Raw genomic sequence first — 22577 nt, forward strand, 5'->3', positions numbered from 1 at the left:
TATACTTGACTACTCCTTTAAGACTAGGAGAGGTGGCTGTTTTATCTAATGCACAGAAGGCAACACAGAGAGTCAAGAAAAATGAAGGAAACAAAGGATTTTATTTCAAGTGGAAGAATAAGATAAAAACCTCAGAGAAAGACCATAATGAAATGGAGATAAGAGATTTAACTGATAAAGAGTTCAACATACTGGTCATAAAGGTGGTTACCAATGTCAGGAAAACAGTGGATAAACAAGATGGGGATTTAAAAAAAAAAGATGGAAAATCTAAAGAAGTAGTATAAAACAGAAGTTATAGAATTGAAGAATACAATAACTGAACTAAAAATTTCAGGTTTTTAAAAACTTTATTTATTTACTTTAGAGAGAGAAAGAGAGAGGAGGGGCAGAGAGAGAAGGAGAGAGAAAATCCTAAGTAGGCTCTGTGTGGGATGTGGTTCTTGAACTCACAAACCATGAGATCATGACTAGAGCTGAAACCAAGAGTGGATGCTTAACTGACTGAGACACACAGGCACCCCAAAAAATTCCATTTTAATAGCATACCTCATGAAGGAGAAGAAAGGATCAGCAAACTCAAAGATATGGTAGTGGAATTCATCCACTCAAAGGAGCAAAAAACAAACAAATGAAAGAGTGAAGACAGCTTATGGGGCTTACGAGACAACATGAAGCAGATAAATATTCACCTTATAGGGGTCCTAGAGGGAGAAAAAATAGAGAATGAGGCAGAAAGCTTATTTGACGAAATAATAGCTGAAAACTTCCTTAATCTGGAAGGAGACAGATATATATGTCCAAGAAGCCATAGATTCCAAATCAGATGAGTGATTAGAGACCAACTCTGAGACAAATTATGATTGAATTGTCAAAAGCTAAAGAAAAAGAATCTTAAAAGTAGAAAGAAAAAACAAGTTGTTACATACAAGGGAACCCCCATAAGACAACTAGCAGATGTTTCAGCAGAAACTTTGAAAGGGTACATTCTATATTCAGTGTTAAAAGAAAAAAAATTGCCAACCAGGAATATTTTACCCAGCAAAGTTGCCCTTCAGAAACTAAGAAAAGATAAATATATTTCCAAACAAAAGCTGAAGAATTTCATCATCACTAGTCCAGCGTTACAAGAAATGTTTTTAAGAGTATGTATGTATGTATGTATGTATGTATTTTAGAAAGAGAGATTGAGCATGAGCAGGGGAAAGGGGCAGAGGGAGAGAGAGAAAATCTTAAGCAGGCTCCACACTCAGCACTCAGTGCAGAGCCTAAAACAGGGCTCAATTCCACCACCCTGGGATCATGACCTGAGCCAAAATAAAGAGTTGTATGGTTAACCAACTGAGCCACCATGTCATTCCCAGCCTTACAAGAAATGTTAAAAGAACTTTTTTAAGCTGAAATGAAAGAACATTGATTAGCAATAGGAAAACTTGAAAGTATAAACCTCATTTGCAAAATTAATATATAATTAAATTCAGAATAATCTAGTTGTAATGGTAAGTTAATCGTTTATAAATCTAGTATGAAAATTAAAAGACAAAATTAGTAGAAGTACCTATAATACTTTGTTAATGCATACAAAAGCTAAGCAGATGTAAATTATGACATCCAAAATATAAAACATTATGGGAGAGTAAAAATGTAGAGCTTTATAATGCATTCAAATTTAAGTTGTTATTAGAATTTTTTTAAAAATTGTTAAAACTATGTTTTATGTAAGCTTCATGGTATGTAAAACACAAAAACTTTCAGAAGGTAAACAAAAAGGAAAGAAATATAAGCATACCATTAGAGAAAATTATAAAATCACAAAGTAAAAGAACAACAGAAGATAGGAGCAAATGAGTTACAAAAAATCCAGAAGATAATTAACAAAATGATAATAGTAAATCCATACACATCAATAATTATTTTAAGTGTAAATGCACTGAATTATCTAAAGAAAAGCCAAAATAAAACCAAAAATAAATAAATAAACAAGACCCAGATATATGTTGCCTACAAGAGAATCAACCTAGATGTAAGGACACACACACTGAAACTGAAGGGATAGAAAGAGATATTTCATGTAAGTGGAAATAAAAAAAAAAAAGTAAAGGTAGGTATACTTAGGCAAAAAACAAACTTTAAAACAAAGACAGTAATGAGATGCAAAGAAGATTACATAATGATAAACAGGGCACTCTAACAAGAGGGCATAACATTTATAAATATTTATGCACCCAACATAGATGAACTTAAATATATAAAGCAAATTTTAACAGAACTAAAGGGAGAAATAGACAATACAATAATAGGCAGAGGCTTAATTAGTCCACTTTCATCAGTAGATAGATCGTTCAGATAAAAGATCAACACAGAAACATTGGAATTAAACTACATGATACACCAGATGGACTTAATAGACATTTATAGAATGTCCCATCCAAATGCAGCAGAGTACATATTCTTCTCAAGTGATCATAGTACATTTTCCAGAATAGATAATGTTAGGCCACAAAATAAATTTTATTAATTTGAGAAAATTGAAATAATATCAAGCATGTTTTCTGAACACAGTGGTATGAAAGTAGAATTAAATTATAAGAAAAAAACTGAAAAATTCACAAATACATTGAGATTGAATAATATGCTACTCAACAGCCAATGTTTCAAAGAAGAAGTCAAAGAGAAATTTTAAAAATGTTCAGACAAATAAAAATGAAAACATAATGTACCAAAATTTATAAAAGACATAAAAAGCAGTTCTAAGAAGGGAGTTCCTGTAATAAACACTTACATTAAGAAAAAGAAAAGAAAGATCCCAAATAAACAACTTAACTTTATTCTGCAAGGATCTGGGAAATAGAGGATAAACAAAGCTAAAAGTTAGAAGAAGGATGGGCATAAGAAAAAACAGGGTGGAAACAAATGAAATGAAACCAGAAAAAAACCCAATATAAAATATCAATGAAATTAAAAACTTGCTTTTCAAAAAAAAGTAAACATAAGCAAAATTGAAAAACCTGTATCTTGACTCCCCAAGAGAAGAGGAGGAAGATTCAAAATTAGAAATTAAAAAGACATTACATTTGATCACTTAAATACAAAGGATCTTAAGAAACTACTATGAAGAAGTATTCACCAATAAATTGGACAATCAAGAATAAATGTGTATTTTTCTAGAAACATGATCTATGAAGACTGAATAATGAAGAAATATAAAATTTTTAAATGTTTTTATATATTTGTGTCTGTGAGAGAGAGACAGAGTGAGCAGAGGAGGGGCAGAAAGAGAGGAAGACACAGAATCTGAAACAGGCTCCAGGCTCTGAGCTGTCAGCACAGAGCCCGACCTGGGGCTTGAACCCAGAAACCATGAGATCATGACCTGAGCCAAAGTCGGATGCTTAACAGATTTAGCCACCCAGGCGCCCTCAGAGACTTTTTAAAAATTAGAAAATAAAAACACAATAGAGAAGATCAATTAAACCAGGAGGAGCTGGTTTTTGCAAAGATTGACAAAGAGGTTAAATGTATAGCTAGACTCATCAAAAGAGAGAGGGGGGTGAGGGAGAGCTGAAACAAAGTCAGGAATGGAAGAGAAGAAATGACCACCCAAATCATGGAAATACAAGGACTATAAGAGAATATTATAGGGGCACCTGGGTGGCTTAGTCGGTTAAGCGTCCGACTTTCGCTTAGGTCATGATCTCGCGGTTCGTGGGTTCGAACCCCGCGTCGGGCTCTGTGCTGACTGCCAGCTCAGAGCCTGGAGCCTCTTTCAGTCTGTGACTCCCTCTCTCTCTGACCCTCCCCTGCTCACGCTGTCTCTCTCTCTCTCTCTCCTAGAAATAAATAAAACATTTTAAAAAAAGGATAAAAAAAAGATACACATTTAAAAAAAAAGAGAGAATATCATAAGAAATTATATCCCAACAAATTGGAAAATTAAGATGAAATGTATGAATTCCTAGAAACATATAAACTTCCAAAACTGAATCAGGAGGAAATAGAAAATTTGAATAGACTGAATGCCAGGAATGAAATTGAATCAGTAATTAAAGAACTCCCAACAAACAAAAGTTCAGGACCAGATGTCTTCACAGGTGATTGTTATCAAACATTTAAAGATTGTTAATACCTATTCTTCTTAAACTATAGCCCCCCCCAAAAAAAAATAGAAAAAGAAGGAAATTTACAAATTCATTCTATGAAGCCAGCATTACCCTGACACCCAAACAAGATGAAGACACTACAAACAAAACAAAAGAAGACAACAACAACAACAACAAAAACTACAGGCCAATATCTCTGGTGAACATAGATGCAAAAATGCTCAATAAAATATTAGCAGACCAAATCCAACAATATATTCTTTAAATGTTTTATTTATTTCTGAGAGAGAGAGAGAGAGAGAGAGACAGTGTAAGCAGGGGAGGGTCAGAGAGAGAGGGAGATACTGAATCTGAAGCAGGCTCCAGGCTCTGAGCTAGCCATCAACACGGAGCCCGACGTGGGGCTCGAACCCACGAACCGTGAGATCATAACTTGAGCTGATGTCAGACGCTTAACCGACTGAGCCACCCAGGCACCCCTCCGACAATATATTTAAAATATCATTCACCATGATCAAGTAGGATTTATTCTTATGATGGAGAAGCAGTTCAATATTTGCAAATCAATCAATGGGATGCATCACATCAACAAGAGTAAGGAGAAAAACATAATCATTTCAATAGATGCAGGAAAAACATTTGACAAAGTACAATATCCATTCATGATAAAAACTCTCAACAAAGTAGGTTTCAAGGGAACATACACCAGCATAATAAAGGCTATATATGAAAAACCCACAGCCGAAACCACACTCAATGGTGAAAGACTGAGAGTTTTCCTCCTATGGTCAGGTACAAAACAAAGATGTTCACTCTCACCACTTTTGTTTAACATAGTACTGGAAGTCTTAGCCACAGAAGTCAGAAAACAAAAAGAAAGAAAAGGCATCCAAATTGTTTATGAAGTAAAATGTTAACTATTTGCAAATGGCATGATACTATATATAGAGCACCCTAAAGACCCCACCAAAAAAAAAAAAAAAAACCTGCTAAGACTTATAAATTAATTCAATAAGGCCACAGGATACAAAGTCAGTATACAGAAACCTGTTGCATTTCTACATACTAATAATGAGGCATTCTAGCAGAAAGAGAAATTAACAAAGCAATCCCATTTACAATTGCACCAAAATAATAAAATACCTAGGAATAAACTTAACTAAAGATGTAGAAAGGAATTGTATTGTGAAAACTATAAATCGTTGATGGAAACTAAAGACAACACAAACAAATGGAAAGATACTCCATGCTCATGCACTGGAAGAACAAATATTGTTAAAATTTCCGTACTACCCAAAGCAGTCTAAAGATTTAATGTAATCCCTATCAAAATAACAACATAACAACAGTATTTTTCACAGAACTGGAACCAACCATACAAAAATTTGTACGTAACTACAGAAGACCTCAAATAGTCAAAGCAATCATTAAACACACACACACACACACACACAAAGCCAGAGGCATCAAACTTTCTGACTTCAAACTCTATTACAAAGCTATTATAATCAAAACACTATGGTGTTTTCATAAATATAGAGAACCAGAATAGAGAACCCAAAATAAACCATGCATATATGACACATTAATTTATAATAAAGGATTCAAGAATGTACAATGGGGAAAGAACAGTCTCTTCAATAAATTTTGCTGGAAAAATTTGACAACTGCCCACAAAAAAAAAAAAAGACTGAAACTTGGTTACTGTCTTACATCGTAAACAAAAATCAACTTAAACTTGATTAAAAGTTAACATAAAACCTGAAATCATAAAATTTCTAAACAAAAGCCTAGGGGTTAGGCTCCTTGTCATCAATCTTGGCAATTATTTTTTTAATTTTATGACAGAAGAAAAGGCAACAAAAGCAAGAATAAGCAAGTGTGACTACATCAAACTAAAAAAGCTTCTGTAATTCAAAGGAACAAATTGAAAAGGTAACTTACAGAATACAAGAAAATATTTGCAAATGATATATCTGATAAGGTATTAATAGGAAAATATATACAGAACTCATGTAACACAATAGAACAAAAACAATCTGATTAAAAAGTCAGAGGATTTGAATATACATTTTTCCAAAAAATACATACAGTTGGCCTACTGGTATGTGAAAAGGTGCTCAACATCACTAATCATCAGGGAAGTTCGAAACAAAACCACAATGATATATTACTTTACACTAGTTGAAATGGTTATTATCAAAAGACAGAAAATAACTCCTCCTGACAAGGATATGGAAAAAAAGGAAGCCATTTCATATTGTTGGTGGGAATGTAAATTTCTGAAGCCATTAATGGAAAATAGTATGGAGGTTCCTCAAAAAATTAAAACTAGAACTACCATGTGGCCCATCAACCATCAATTCCACTTCTGAGTATTTATGTGAAGGAAATAAAATCACTGTTGAAAAGACATTTGTACTTTCATGTTTTTATGCAGCTATTAGTATTGTAGAATTATTTGAAATAGCTAAGAAATGTAAGCAACCTAATTATCCATGGATGGGTGAATAGGTAAAGAAAATATGCTGTGAGGGAAGAAGTTAAGATGGCAGAGTAGTATGGGGATCCTGAGCTTGTCTTGTCCCTGAAAAACAGCTAGATCAACATCAAACCATTTTTGAACACCTAAGAAATTGATCTGAGATTTAATGCAACAATCTGCATTAATCTTTTCAGTATGCAGTGCAGAGAGGTGAACTGGGGAAAGAAAAGTTGCAGTGCAATGGAGGGAAGGAGGCCATTTTTGCAGAGACAGGACAGAGAGAGAAAGAAAAAGAGTGCAGCACATCAGGATTGGGCAAGAAAAACATTCTACCTGAAAGTAGCTGGAGAGACAGAGAGAAAGAATGAAAACACTCGCAGGGACTGGACAAAAAAATCTGTTCCCTTAAACCACTGATGGATAAAAGGAAAGTATTTTAATACCTCCAGTTTTCTATAAATAGTGGAATGCAGAGCCTGAACTTTCTAAGCATAGTGACTGGCGTTCCTCCAAGGGGAAAGCAGGGTAAATCCCTGGGAACAGGCAGCAATGTCTGAAGGACCCCTGTGCCACATGGGGAGAAGCAGTTTCCCTGCTTTGAGTGCATTTGGTAGAGGTGATACAGCGTCTCCATGGGCAAAAGTCCCAGTGGACCCCAATAAGCTGCCACGTTTACTGATATGGGAAAAAAGATGCTAGCTGAGGGCAGCAAAACCTGGTGCTGGCAGTGTATTGTGATTCATTATAAACTCTGAGCCTCTGCCACTGCACAGTCATGTGAACATTTTCTGGGACAATTCAGTACCCTGCCGTTGCTTGGCAAGACTCTCCTCTAGAGGATCAGGGTGGGTCTAAGCCACAGGGATCTCTTAGGCATGGGGTTTTGAAACACAGCCCTAACTGAGATAAAAGTCTGGAGGAAGGTACCACCTGGCAGGAGGGCAAATTAACATAGGGTAAAAGTGGGAAGCAGACAGAAGCCTGAGACAAAGGAGGGGTGATTGATCGCACATCTGTGAGAACGCAAATCTTATACTCTGGAGACTAGAGGGTGGCATGAGGCAATTTTCACCTCTAGCTGACCCACAATGATCGACCCCAGTGAGCTAAGCAGGTACACCAAGTGGAGAACTGAGCCATTACACCAGGCCTGCCCACCTGAGCCCGCCAGCAGGAATGCCTTCCACCTACGTGCTTACTTTACAGATCATAGTGTGTTGCAGTTTCAGTTCTAGGGGAAACTGGATCTAGCCTCATTTGGGTTTCTTTTTTGTTTGCTTGGTTGAGTTTGTTTGTTTTCTTTGCTTTGGTTTGTGTTTATGTTGTTTTTTCTTTCATTCTTTCTTGGATACGGAAAGAGCAAATTTTTATTCTATTTTATTGTATTTATTTTATCTTATTCTATTATTTAAAAAATAATTTTGGAGGTGCCTGAGTGGCTCAGTCAGTTGAGGATCCGACTCTTGATTTTGCCTCAGGTCATAATCTCTCGGTTTGTGAATTCGAGGCCTATGTACAGCTCCACACTTAAAGAGTGAAAACTGTCTGGTATTCTCTCTCTCTCTCTCTCTTTTTCTCTGTCTCTCTCTGCCCCTGCCCTGCTCACACTCTCTCACTCTCTGAAAAGTAAATAAACTTAAAAAATATTTTTAAATCTTTAATTTTCCTTTCTCTTTATTCTCTTTTCTATCAAGCTTCCCTTAATAAGCATACTGAAACACACCTAGGGTCAAGCTTCCTTTGTTTTTTTTTTTTTTTAATTTTAAATTTTAATTTAATAGTATTAATTTTTTCTTCCTCCAAAATGACAAGTCAGAGGAATTCACCCCAAAAGAAGGAATAGGAAGATATGACATCCAGAAATTTAATCAGCACAGATATAAACAAGATGTCTGAACTAGAATTTAAAATCAGGATTATAAAAAAATAAGCTGGGCTTGAGAAAAAGCATAAAAGACACCAGAGAATTCCTTTCTGCAGAGATAAAGAACTAAAATCTAGTCAGGCTAAAATTAAAAATGATATAACTAATGCACAATCTTGAATGGATGCCATTCAACACCAAATAAAGCCCAAAACCAACAGAAGGGAGATAATAAAGATCAGAGAAGAAATCAATGATTGCAAAAAAGAAGAAGAAGAAGAAGAAGAAGAAGAAGAAGAAGAAGAAGAAGAAGAAGAAGAAGAAGGAGGAGGAGGAGGAGGAGGAGGAGGAGGAGGAGGAGGAGGAGAAGGAAGGAAGGAAGGAAGGAAGGAAGGAAGGAAGGAAGGAAGGAAGGAAGGAAGGAAGAAAAACCACTAGAATAGATATCAACAAAACTAGAAGCTGGTTCTTCGAAAGGATTAACAAAATTGATAAAACCCTGACCAGACTTATCAAAAAGAAAAGAGAAAGTACCCAAATAAATAAAAATACAACTTAAAGAGGAGAGATCACAACCAACACTGCAGAAATACAAACAATAAAATGAATATTATAAGCAATTACATGCCAACAAACTGAGAAATCTGGAAAAAATGGACAAATTCCTAGAAACTACTACCAAAACTGAAACAGGAAGAAAAAGAAAATTTGAATAGACCCAAACAAGTAAAGAAATTGAATCAATATTTTAAAATATCTCAACAGGGTCGCCTGGGTGGCTCAGTCCTTTAAGCGTCCGACCTCGGCTCAGGTCATGACCTCACGGTTCGTGGGTTCGAGCCCTGCTTCGGGCTCTGTGCTGACAGCCAGCTCGGAGCCTGGAGTCTGTTTCAGATTCTGTGTCTCCCTCTCTCTCTGACCCTCCCCTGCTCATGCTGTCTCTCTCTCTCTGAAATAAATTAAAAAAAAAACTTAAAAAAAAAGACTTTTATTTGGGGCGCCTGGGTGGCTCAGTCGGTTAAGCATCCGACTTCGGCTCATGTCATGATCTCACGGTTCGTGGGTTCGAGCCCCACATTGGGCTCTGTGCTGACAGCCAGCTCAGAGCCTGGAGCCTGTTTCGGATTCTGTGTCTCCCTCTCTCTGACCCTCCCCTGCTCCTGCTCTCTCCCAGAAATAAATAAAACATTAAAAAAAAAAAATCTCAACAAACAAGAGTCCAGGGCCCGATGGCTTCACAGGGGAATTTTACAAAACATTTAAAGACTTAATATCTATTCTTTTGAAACTTTTCCAAAAAATAAGAAATGGAAGGAAAACTTCCAACCTCATTCTATGAGGCCAGCATTACCTTGACTCAGAAACCAAAGACCCTAATATAAAGAATAAGTGCAGTCCAGTTTCCCTGATGACCCTGGATGCAAAAATTCTAAACAACATATTAGCAAATTGACTCACATAATATATTAAAAGAATTATTCACCAAGATCAAGTGGGATTTATGGATGGTAAGCGTGGTTTAATATCTGCAAATCAATCAATGTGATAACCACATAAATGAAAGAAAGGATAAGAACCACATTGTACTCTCAATTGATGCAGAAAAAACATTTGACAATATACAGCATCCTTTCTTGACAAATACCATCAAGAAGTTAGGGATAGGAGTAACATACTTCAACATAATAAAGATCATATATGAAAGCCCCACAGCTAATATCATCATCAATGGAGAAAATCTGAGAACTTCCTTTCCCCCTGCCGTCAGGAACATGATAGGGATGTCCACCTACATAGTATTGGACGTCCTGGCATTAGCAATCAGACAGCAAAAAGAAATCAAAACCATCCAAATCAGCTAGGAAGAAGTCAAACTTTCACTCTTCATAGATGACAGGATACTGTATGTGGAAAACCGAAAAGATTCCACCAAAAAACTGCTAGAACTGATACTTGAATTCAGCAAATCACAAGATATAAAATTAAAAATCTTCCCTGGGGAATTCTACCAGACATTTAAAAAAGAATTAATACCCATTATTCTCAAGTTATTGCAAAAAATAGAAATGGAAGGAAAACTTCTGGACTCATTCTACGAAGCCAGCATCACTTTCATTCCCAAACCAGACAGAGACCCAGAAAAAAAAGAGAACTATAGGCCAATATCCATGATGAATACAGATGCAAAAATTCTCAGCAAGACACTTGCAAATCGAATGCAACAGCACATAAAAAGAATTATCCACCATGATCAAATGGGATTCATTCCTGGGTTACAGGGCTGGTTCAATATTGGTCACATGTCCAAATACCATCACACTGTGGACTTAGGCTTCAACATGTGAATTTTGAGGGAACACAAACATTAAGAACACAGCAGGAGAAAATTTAAGTGTATCATATATTAGGTGTATTATAAATGTTAGAATAAATGTGTAGGGTTTTTCTACTTACATGCCAATGTTGAGGCAATAGTCCATATTAAAATTTGGTAAGATTTGGGCGATAATAGATTTTTCTCCCTTACTCTCTTAAGTATTGTTCACATATGAGGCTTAAAGGAGTTATTGATGTTTCCTGGATTAGACTCTGTATGAGAGATGATTATTGAAAACCCAAAAGAATGAATTTTAAAAATTCATCCATAAGCAAAATTCAGTGATCTTTTACCTCCAAAATATTTTGCTATAGAGTATGTGCCTTTCTGTGACAGCAGTATCTGAATTGAGTGAGAGATCCACTTCTATTGAATGCAAACACATTCTTGGTACCCTTTCCCTACAATGCAGTTGAGACACTGAAGTGCCTTTGTATGAGTACACAATAGAGTACAGTTTTTTGGGTTTTTTATTTGTTTGTTTTTTACAAAGCAAGCCCACTCAGGGGCGCCTGGGTGGCTCAGTCGGTTAAGCGTCCAACTTCAGCTCAGGTCATGATTTCACAGTTCGTGGGTTCGAGCACCATGTAGGGCTCGGTGCTGACAGCTAACTCTGAGCCTGGAGCCTGTCTTCGGATTCTGTGTCTCCCTCTCCCTCTGACCCTCCCCTACTCATGCTGTCTCTATCTTTCTCTCAAAAAATAAAAATAAAATAAAATACAAAGCAAGCCCACTCACTCTGATAAAAATGGTGGTGACTGGGAATCTGGCCAAGACTTGCCTAATGCAATCTTTTTTTTTTTTTTTCCTGTATGCACACCATATATATCTATCTTTACTGCAGGGAGCAAACTGTTATCACATCAACATGCATCCTCTAAGCCAGGATAAACACTGTATTACTCTCCCTCTAAACTAGTTTTCTGGAAGGGAGAGAAAATAAATAGTGGCAAAGAAAGAGAAAGAATAGGGAAGGAAAAGAAGGAAGTAACTCTGTTCTTTTTTAATTTTTTAAAATGATTATTTATTTTTGAGAGAGAGAGAGACAGAGTGTGAGCAGGGGAGGGGCAGAGAGAGAGAGGGACACAGAATCTGAAGCAGGCTCCAGGCTCTGAGCTGTCAGCACAGAGCCTGACACGGGGCTCAAACTCATGAACTGTGGGATCACGACCTGAGCCAAATTTAGATGCTTAATAGACTAAGCCACCCAGGCACCCCAAAGTAACCATTTTCTAAGAAGTCAACGAGTAATAGAACTGTTTTATTATTTTTAATACTTTCTAGTAGATTAAAAAAAAATGATAGATCAGTCATTAAACTGAAGGGCCAACTAGAGCTCAAGGCTGTGAAAGAAAGTAGGAACTATACCACGTAGAAAGTCCTTTCTTCCTCCTCTTGAATTTTTCCAAACCAGGATTCTCTGTGCTGACTTCTACAGATCTGGTGTCTGCCATTCACCTTTTCCTGAGTGAAAAAGGCCCTTGGTAAAACGTCATTACTAATGACCTTCAGGATATTTATTTGAAAGGAGAGGACACTGTGCAATAAAAAGAGACTGTCTGTGCTTCCATTTTCTTGAGCAGAGGTGTGTGGAACATTAGGATCCAGCTGACAAAACTGCAGCTGTTGCCTATCTATGAACTCTTGTCCCAAATTAGTAAAAATTAGCTGTTTTCCAATTACAGAAAAAGCTGCTTTGCTTATTTAGAAACACTGTTGCAAGAGCTTTTATAAAATGTATCATCATAGGGGCGCCTGGGTGGCTTAGTTGGTTAAGCGTCCGACTTTCGCTTAGGTCATGATCTCGTGGTTCGTGGGTTCGAGCCCCGCGTCGGGCTCTGTGCTGACTGCCAGCTCAGAGCCTGGAGCCTGTTTCAGAGTCTGTATCTCCCTCTCTCTGACCCTCTCCCCTGCTCATGCTGTCTCTCTCTCTCCTAGAAATAAATAAAAATATTAAAAAAAAAGTGTATCACCATATGTTTTGTTCTGTACAGTAGGTAAAAGCAGTTTAGGGTACTAAGATATGCCATAAGTTAATACATTGTTTTAGTTTTCCAAATACTTTACACATATTTAATTCATTGTTGTTGTGGTTGTTTACCATTGTGTTTCCTTAGTGGCAGTTGTTTCTCTTATAAAAGATTGATGTCTGTCATTTTCTACTATATATGTTTAATAATTGTTTTTCCATTTCTTTTACCTGTTAGAATTTGAATTTGGAAAGCAGTCTTGAATTTATTCACTTTACCATATTATATTTTTAAAATTCTTAGTGAACAATTAATGTATTTGAACATTCTTAATTAAATATTCTATTTAGCTCTTTTATTTCTCATAATTAATTTGATTTATATACATAATTTCACTCAAACCTTCATTTGATGTTTTAGATTTAACTTAGAGGAGTAAATCTGTATTTGTTTAAATGGAGGTCAGTCTTTTTTTAATTTAAAAAACATATTTATTTATTTTTTGATGCCTTAAATAGTATACATGCAAATATTAGCTGTTTGTCATTCTTCTTAAAAATTTTTTTTGAGTTTGGTTTTTGAGTTACTTCCATAATCATGTTGCTTAATTTTCAGGTAAATATGTGAATGACTCATTAAAGAATTAAAAAATAATATTTCTATGTTCTTAATTTATGATTAGTAAACATAGAACCTTTGCAAAGGATCTAGTGTATCTAGAGAGTATTATGCTAAGTGAAATAAGTCAGAGAAAAACAAATACCATATGATTTCACTTATATGTAGAATACAAAAAAACAAAACGAATAAACAAATGAAAAAACAGAATTAGATCTATAAATACAGAGAACAAATTGAGGGTTACCGAGGGAGTATGGGCAAAATAGGTAAAGGGGACTGGGAATTACAGGCTTCCAGCTATGGAATGCATAAGTCATGGGAATAAAAGATACACCATACAGAATATAGTCAATGGTAGTCAATGGTATTGTCACTATTGTGTAGTGACAGATGGTTGCTACACCATCTGTATATAGCATAGCATAAAGAGTATTTGAATCATTATGTTATATACCTGTAACCAATGTAACATTGTGTGTCAACACACTCAAATAAAAAAATAAAATGATTTCATTTAAACAATACTTAAAAACTATTTACAAATATAACTTTTAATTTTCTAACATATTAATTTAGGTACTCTGTTCCATTTATTTTAAATTAGTAAACATTAGTCATTAATTTCAGAAATTATTAACTTTTTGGTACTGTATTTGCTACCTATGATAGGAGAAAATTATGTATTCTATAAATATTTTCTACTTATAGAATTTAATGGTCAGTCTATTATAAATTGTTGACCAAACATTGAATGACTAACTAATACCAATAACAAAGAACAACTAACAAAATTATTAATCCATATCTAGGGAAATAATTGAGTTTAAAAAGATAAGATTTTTAAAATAACTGCCAGTTTTATTATTTTTAAAAAAAATTTTAAAAATAGTTTATTGTCAAGTTGGTTTTCATACAACACCCAGTGCTCATCCCCACAAGTGCCCTTCTCCATGCCCATCACCCCCTTCCCCTCCCCCCCATCAGCCCTTGGTTTGTTCTCTGCATTCAAGAGCCTCTCATGGTTTGCATCCTTCCATCTCCCCCACTATTTCCCCCCTTCTTCTCCCCCGAGATTCTCCGTTAAGTTCTTCCTAATCCTCCTACACGTGCAAACATATGGTATTTGTCCTTCTCTTCCTGACTTATTTCATTGAGCATAACACCCTCAAGGTCCATCCATGTTGCTACACATGGCCAGATTTCATTCGTTCTCATTGCCATGTAGTATTCCATGGTATAGATAAATCAGATCTTCTTGATCCATTCTTCCGTTGATGGACACTTAGGCTCTTTCCATGTTTTGGCTATTGTTGAGAGTGCTGCTATGAACATTGGGGTACATGTGACCCTATGCATCAGCACTCCTGTGTCCCTTGAGTAAATTCCTAGCAGAGCTATTGCTGGGTCATAGGGGAGTTCTACTGTTAATTTTTTGAGGAACCTTCATACTGTTTTCCAGAGGGGCTGCACCAGTTTACATTCCCACCAACAATATAGGAGGGTGCCCGTTTCTCCACATCCTCACCAGCATCAATGGTCTCCTGAATTGTTCATTTTAGCCACTCTGACTGGCGTGAGGTGGTATCTCAGTGTGGTTTTGATTTGTATTTCCCTGATGAGGAGGGATGCTGAGCATCGTTTCATGTGTCTGTTGGCCATCTGGATGTCCTCTTTGGAGAAGTGTCTGTTCATATCTTCTGCCCATTTCTTCATTGGATTGTTTGTTTTTCGGGTGTGGAGTTTGGTGAGTTCCATAGAGATTTTGGATATTAACCCTTTATCTGATATATCATTTGCAACTATCTTTTCCCATTCCGTCGGTTGCCTATTAATTTTATAGATTGTTTCCGTTGCCGTGCAGAAGCTTTTAATCTTGATTAGGTCCCAATAGTTCATTTTTGCTCTTGATTCTCTTGCTTTTGGGGATGTGTCAAGTAAGAAATTGCTGTGGTTGAGATCAAGGAGGTTGTTTCCTGCTTTCTCCTCTAGGGTTTTGATGATTTCTTGTCTCACGTTCAGGTCCTGAACTGAAGTCGGACGCCCAACCGACTGAGCCACCCAGGCGCCCCTTAAGTTCTTAATTTTAAATAATTGTAATACTAATATTATCACCTAGTAAAAAACTTGAAGACTCTTGGCATTTATGTTGTTCATGAGAATTTTCACTCCACTTTTTTTTTTTTGCTAAAAGATACATTTCCTAATTGTTTATAACATCTATGTTTGAAAGTCAGACTTTTCATATCTGTGTCATTATATAAAATGATATATTGTCACCAGATGTAAGTTTGAGTGACAGTTAATGAGCTCTGAGTATCCTATAATGCCCAAAATATCATTACTAAGTTTGAGTGAGAGGATATTCTGTTATAACTAGGATTTTCTTCTTCATTTCATGATAAATGGCTATTTTTAAATATTTCTTTGAATTGAGTTTAATAATTTCTCTGTTTCAAAAGTGATATTTCAAACACAATCATCATTGCTTACTTAAGTCTGAATATACAACATATAATAATAAATAAATGCATTATTATGAATGATCCTTCTTTTTTCTAAACTTTTTTTTAATGCTTTTCACTTATATCTGAGAAAGACAGTGTAACCAGGGGATTGTCAGAGGGAGAGGAAGGCACAGAATCCAAAACAGGTTCTAGGCTCTGAGCTAGCTGTCAGCACAAAGCCCGATGCAGGGCTCGAATCCATGAAACGTGAGATCATGACCTGAGCTGAAGTCGGACACTTAACCGACTATGCCACCCAGGCATCCTGTGAATGATCTTTCTTAAATAGCCTAATATAGTTTGCTGATATGACCAACTGTTTTGATTCATATGTCTGTATAGATAAACTTATGCCATATGTACAAAATAATAATCCACTTAATGTATGCATACAATTAAGGATAAAATACTCTCTGTATTTCATGACAAGATTATGAAATAAGATTTTTGGTTTTATTTGTTTATATTTGTTTTTTAATTGTTTTTCCACAATTCAAGGGATAAAAGCTACTATTTATTTTGCTATAAGTTTTTTGCATACATAGGACTTATTTGGAAGCACAGAACTTTTAAAATACATGTAGGCTACCATAGCTAAGAGCAAATAATCATTAGTTTGTTATTTCATTATACCTATTAATGTTTTTAGCACAGTGACTGCTAAATAATACAGCAGTATCAGTATCCCATAGAGATGCTTATTGGAATTCAATTACCCATGTGATATAACCCTTTTCCAGTAGTAAGAAAACATACACTTACAGATTTTATTTTTAATACAAAAATTATGTTTTTCCAAATAAATACCTCATATTCTTTATATTTAAAGGCTCTGGCACCAGGATATGCATGTTATCAAAAGATATAATAGTTCACATGAAACTGTTTAATTGCTCTTTGACTCATCCTAGCACTGTTCTTTTAATAATTTTTTATTATCAACATTAAAATGCAGTGATGGTAACCCCTAACTGGATATATCATTTGTAAACATCTTCTCCTATTCAGTAAACTGTCTTGTTTTGTTAATGATTTCCTTTGTTATGAAAAAGCTTTTTGTTTTGATGAACTCCCAATTGTTTATTTTTTCTTTTGTTTCCCTTGCCTTAGGAGACACATCTAGAAACATGTTGCTACCCCTGTTGTCACAAAAATTACTGCCTGTGCTGTCTCCTGGGATGTTGTGGTTTCAGGTCTCACATTTAGGTCTTTAATCCATTTTGGGATTATTTTTGTATATGGTTTTTAAAGGTCATCCAGTTTCATTCTCTTACATGTAGCTCTCCATTTTTTCTAGCACGATTTACTGAAGAGATTGTCTTCTCCCCATTGTATATTATTGCCTCCTTTTCATAGATTAATTGGCCATATAACCATGGGTTTATTTCTGAGCTCTGTATTCTCCGCCATTGATTTATGCATCAGTTTTTGTGTCAGCACCATACTGTTTTGATTACTAGAGCTTTGAACTATATCTTAAAATCTGGAATTGTGATACCTCCAGCTTTGTTCGTCCCTCTCAGGATTGCTTTGGCTATACAGTGTCTTTTGTGGTTCCATACAAATTTGGGGATTATTTGCTCTGGTTTTGTGAAAAACTCTGTTGGTGTCTTGATAAAGATTACATTGAATCTGTAGATTGCTTTAGGCAATATAGATATTTTAACAATATTAATTCTTCCAATCCATGAATATAGAATATCTTTCCTTTTGGTTGTGTCATCTTCAGTTTCTTTCATCAGTGTTTTGTAGCTTTCACAATACAAGTTCTTCACCTGCCTGGTTAAGTTTATTCTTCAACAATTATTCTTTTTGATGCAATGCAAATGGTGTTGTTTTCTTAGTTTCTCTTTCTGATACTTCATTATTAGTGTACAGAAAAACTACTGATTTTTGGATATTAATTTTGTTTTCTGCAACTTCACTAAATTCATTATTCCTAACAGTTTTTTTGTAGAGTTTTTAGGATTTTTTATTTATGTTATCATGTTGCTTACAAATAGTGACAGTTTAACTTCTTCTTTACCAATATTGATGCTTCTTATTTCATTTTCTTGTCTGATTGCTGTGGCTAGGACTTCCAGTACTATGTTGAATAAAAGTGTAGAGAGTAGACATTCTTGTTTTGTTCCTGATCTTAGAGAAAACACTCTCAGTTTTCCCTCATTGAGTCTGATGTTAACTATAGGTTTTCCATATGTGGCCTTTATTATGTTGAGATATGTCCCTTCTAATTCTACTTTGTTGAGAGGTTTTATAGTGAATGGATATTGAATTTTGTCAAGTGCTTTTTTGATAAGCGATAAATATCCAAAATATATATACATATGTGTATATATATATATATATACATATAATATATGTATCAACACCACCCCCTACAAATAATCTAATTAAAAATGGACAGAGGATCTGAACAGACATTTCTCTAAAGAATGGATGCAGATGGCCAACACACATGGAAAGATGCTCAACATCACTCATCATCAGGGAAATACATATCCAAACCACAATGAAGTATCACCTTACATCTGTTGGAATGGCTAAAATAAAAAAAAAAAACAGGAAATAACAAGTGTTGATCATAAGAATGTGGAGAAATGGAACACTCATACACTGCTGGTGGGAATGTAAATTTGTACAGTCACTGGAGAAACCAATGAAGTGGTTACTGAAAAACATAGAAATGGAAATACTCTATGAGCCAATAATTCCACTATTTGGTATTTACACAAAGAAAATGAAAACACTAATTCAAAATGATTTGTGCACCCCTATGTTTATTGCAGCATTATTTACAATAGCCAAGATGTGGAAGCAAGCTACATGTCAATCAATAGACAAATGGATAAGGAATGGGAAGATATATAAAATGTAATATAATGCAGCCATAAAAATGATGAGATCATGCCATTTGTGACACCATTGATGGGCCTAGAGGGTATTATGCTAAGTGAAATAAGTCAGATTGAGAAAAACAAATACCATATGATTTCACTCACAAGTCGAACAAAAAAGTAAACAAAAATCAGAACCACACCTATAGATATAGAGAAAGGAATGATAGTTGTTAGAGGGGAGGAGGCCAACGGTTGCGCAAAATGAGTGAAGGGGAACAGAAGATACAGGCTTCCAGTGATGGGATGAATAAGTTACAGTAATAATAATAGGCACAGTATAAGGAATATAGTGAATGATATTGTACTAGCAATATTTAGGGCCCAATGATAGCTACACTTTTGAAGAACACAGCATAATGTATAATCTTGTCAGTCACTACTTTGTACATCTGAAACTAATGTAATATTGTGTGTCAACTATACTCAAAAAATAAAAATAAAAAGTAGTGATGGCTCAGATAAAACTGAACGAAGGATATCCCTTAATAACAGTATATTTGGCTCTGGAGGAGACTAATTTTCCCACTTAAATATGACCAACAAGGCAGTTCAAAAAAAAACACTCACATAGAAAAAATGTCAATAAATAACTTCTGAATCCTTTGTTCTTTCTCAGTCTCTTATTTTTCCTTTATGTAAGACTTAATTTTATGTCCAATACATAAGACTGTCAAAACTTGGAGAAAACAACCACATGCACAGTGCCCTAATTGCCATTACACCTCTGTCAAGTGGCCATTAAACCTCATTCTAACACTTTAAGTAATAAGGGTCATGATCTCTCTTTGGACTCCTTTGAACTCTTCTGAGTACAAGTCAATTCTTGTATGTTGAACTGAAGTTGGATTGCATAACATATCCTTAAGTGCTTTGTCCCTATAATAAGAAAAGCCTAGTTATGAATATTAACTCACACAAATAAGACATGTTAATAATTCTTAGTGAGCTCAGCTCCTCATATACAAAATAGGAATAATAATAGACATTATCTCCTAGAGTTGTGACAATTCAAGTAAGCTAACTTATAAATGCTAAGGTCAGAATTTAAACATAGTAACCACTCAATAAATATTATATATTTTATTATCATTAACACTCACTTGCTAATCCTAGTTCTACCTGTAAAATTGCAGGAAAATAACAAAATTCTTAATGAAAGAGTATATAAAAATGTCATCACTGTTTTGAAATTAAGGTTGGTGTTTAGGTTGTTCACAGCAGAGATAATTTAAATTTTTTGCATACAATCAAAAGTCATCTGTATGAAATGATTGTGTATAAACATATACAAATGCCCATGTATACAAAAGCCTTCACAAGTGCCAGAAACAGAGAATATAAAAAAGTGAAAGAGAGAAGATACCATCCCATACCTAAGAATTTTTACTCTTCTTTTTCATTAACTTATTATGAAATAACTAAATATCTCCAAAGTACCCCCATGTCTTCACTATTACTTAGAAATCTAGGTTCCCTGGGCTACTGAAGGATTTTGTGTTCTTTATTAGTAATCTGATGTGAGCATTCAAATTGAAGTTTAGGTGAATAATAAAGCCTACATGCTATTTTCACTTTCAACAGGGAATATTAATGACTTGGTTTCAATATATTAATATCTATGGCAATTATAGACCTTTCAGTAGGCCAGTGAAGAATTTGGGGAGACATATAAGAAATCTTTCAAGTCATGTCACATAAAAAATGGACCAATACTTATAGATGCAGTCACATGTCTATGCTATCTTCAGGTTCACCATCTTAATTTATTATATTAAATTGCTAGAGTGACATATGGTAAGATAGAGTATATTATGTTTCTTTTATCTATTAATCAATTGGAAATATTCACAGGAACATCACTAAGATGTTTTAATGTTCCAGATTATAGAGATTTGGAATATTGAGGACTGACTGATATAAAATTTGGGGGGGGGGATTCAATGGCTTAATATTTTAGTAGCTATGTGTGGTGTATGCCATTCTCTTCTCTAATGGCATTAAAATGAGGGGGAAAATGTAGAGTAATGCCATTTAGAGGATCCTCTTTGTTTAAAAAGGAACTTATAATGTCAGAAAAAATATTTTTTTCCAATAGCTCAAGGAGTGGGCATGTAAGTTTGGCTAATAAATATGTAATAAAGAACTTACCAAACTGAGTGGACTTTGTCATATTCTATTTTATTGGTCGAAGGGAAGTAAAGAAGTGAAATTAGGTTTGTCTTGAGGAGCCCAAAGCTGCAAACATGGAACAAGTTTCAGTGCTTGGAAATGAAAAGGAAAAGGAAAATATTTTATAAAAAGTGATGTAAATTTAGAGAAGAAATTAGATTTTGAGAATAAAATAGTTTAATTTACATGTTACCTGATTATCTTTAAAAAATAATTTAAATAGTTTCAATGAAAGTGATTATGCAGCTTATAGATGAACAAGTGGGATGTCTTTTCAATTGTGTTTTATGCATAATTATGAGGAAGAAAGTGTATTTGCTAAGTGAAACATGCTGTTCTCTCAAATTTAATTTGCTTTATTTCTTTTCAAATTTTTACTTAAATACTAGTTGGTTAACATAGAGTAAAATACTCTTTTCAGGAGTAAAATTCAGTGATTCATCACCTACATATAGCATCCAGTGCTCATAACAACAAATGCCATCCTTAATACCCATCACTGATCCTAGCCTGTATCCTCTCAGTTCCCTCCATCAACCCTCAGTTTGTTCTCTGTTGTTAAGAGTCACTTATGGTTTCTTTCCCTCTCTCTGTCTCTCTGTCTCTGTCTCCTCTCTCTCTGTTCCCATTCCTATATATTCATCTGTTTTATTTCTTAAATTTCACATATAAGTGAAATCATATGGTATTCGTCTTTCTCTAACTGAATAACTTCATTTAGCATAATACATGCTAGTTATATCCACGTCATTGCAAATGGCAAGATTTAATTATTCTTGATGACTGAGGGATATTCAATTATATATAATATTCAATATATATATTCAATTATACATATAATATTCAATATATATATTCAAGTATATATATATATATATATATATATAGTTGATCATATAGTTGTGGGTCCATTTCTGGATTTTCTATTCTTCTCCATTGAACTATTTGTCAGTTTTGGTGTCAGTACCACACTGCCTTGATGACTACAGCTTTGTAATATGGCTTGATGTCTGGAAGTGTGATGCTTCCAGCTTTGCTTCTCTTTTTCAGGATTGCTTTGGATATTCAGGGTCTTTTCTAGTTCCATACAAATTTTATGATTCTTTGTTATAGCTCTGTGAATAATGTTCATGGTAATTTACATTAAAGGTAGATTGCTGTGGGTAGTATGGACATTTTAACAATTTTTGTTCTTCCAATCCATTAGCATGGAAATATTTTCCATTTATTTGTGTCCCCTCCAATTTAGTTGTGTTCCAGAGTTTCTAGAGTACAGATCGTTTACCTCTTTGGTTAGGTTTATTCCTAAGAATCTTAGTGTTTTTGGCAATTGTAAATGGAATGGATTCTTTGATTTCTTTTTCTGTTGTTTCATTATTGGTATATACAAATGAAACAGGTTTCTGTATGTTGATTATCCTACAAGTTTGCTGAATTCATGGATTAGTTCTAGCAATTTTTGTTGGAGTCTTTGATTTTCTATATAGAGTATCATGTCGTGTGCAAATAGTGAAAATTTGATTTCTTTCTTGACAATTTGGATGCTTTTTTGTTGTTGTTTTTTAAATTTGCTTACTTATTTTTGAG

The sequence above is a fragment of the Hyaena hyaena genome, unplaced genomic scaffold (assembly GCF_003009895.1).
Source record: "Hyaena hyaena isolate Hyena2069 unplaced genomic scaffold, ASM300989v1 scaffold_2160, whole genome shotgun sequence".
NCBI classification, from domain to species: Eukaryota; Metazoa; Chordata; class Mammalia; order Carnivora; family Hyaenidae; genus Hyaena; species Hyaena hyaena.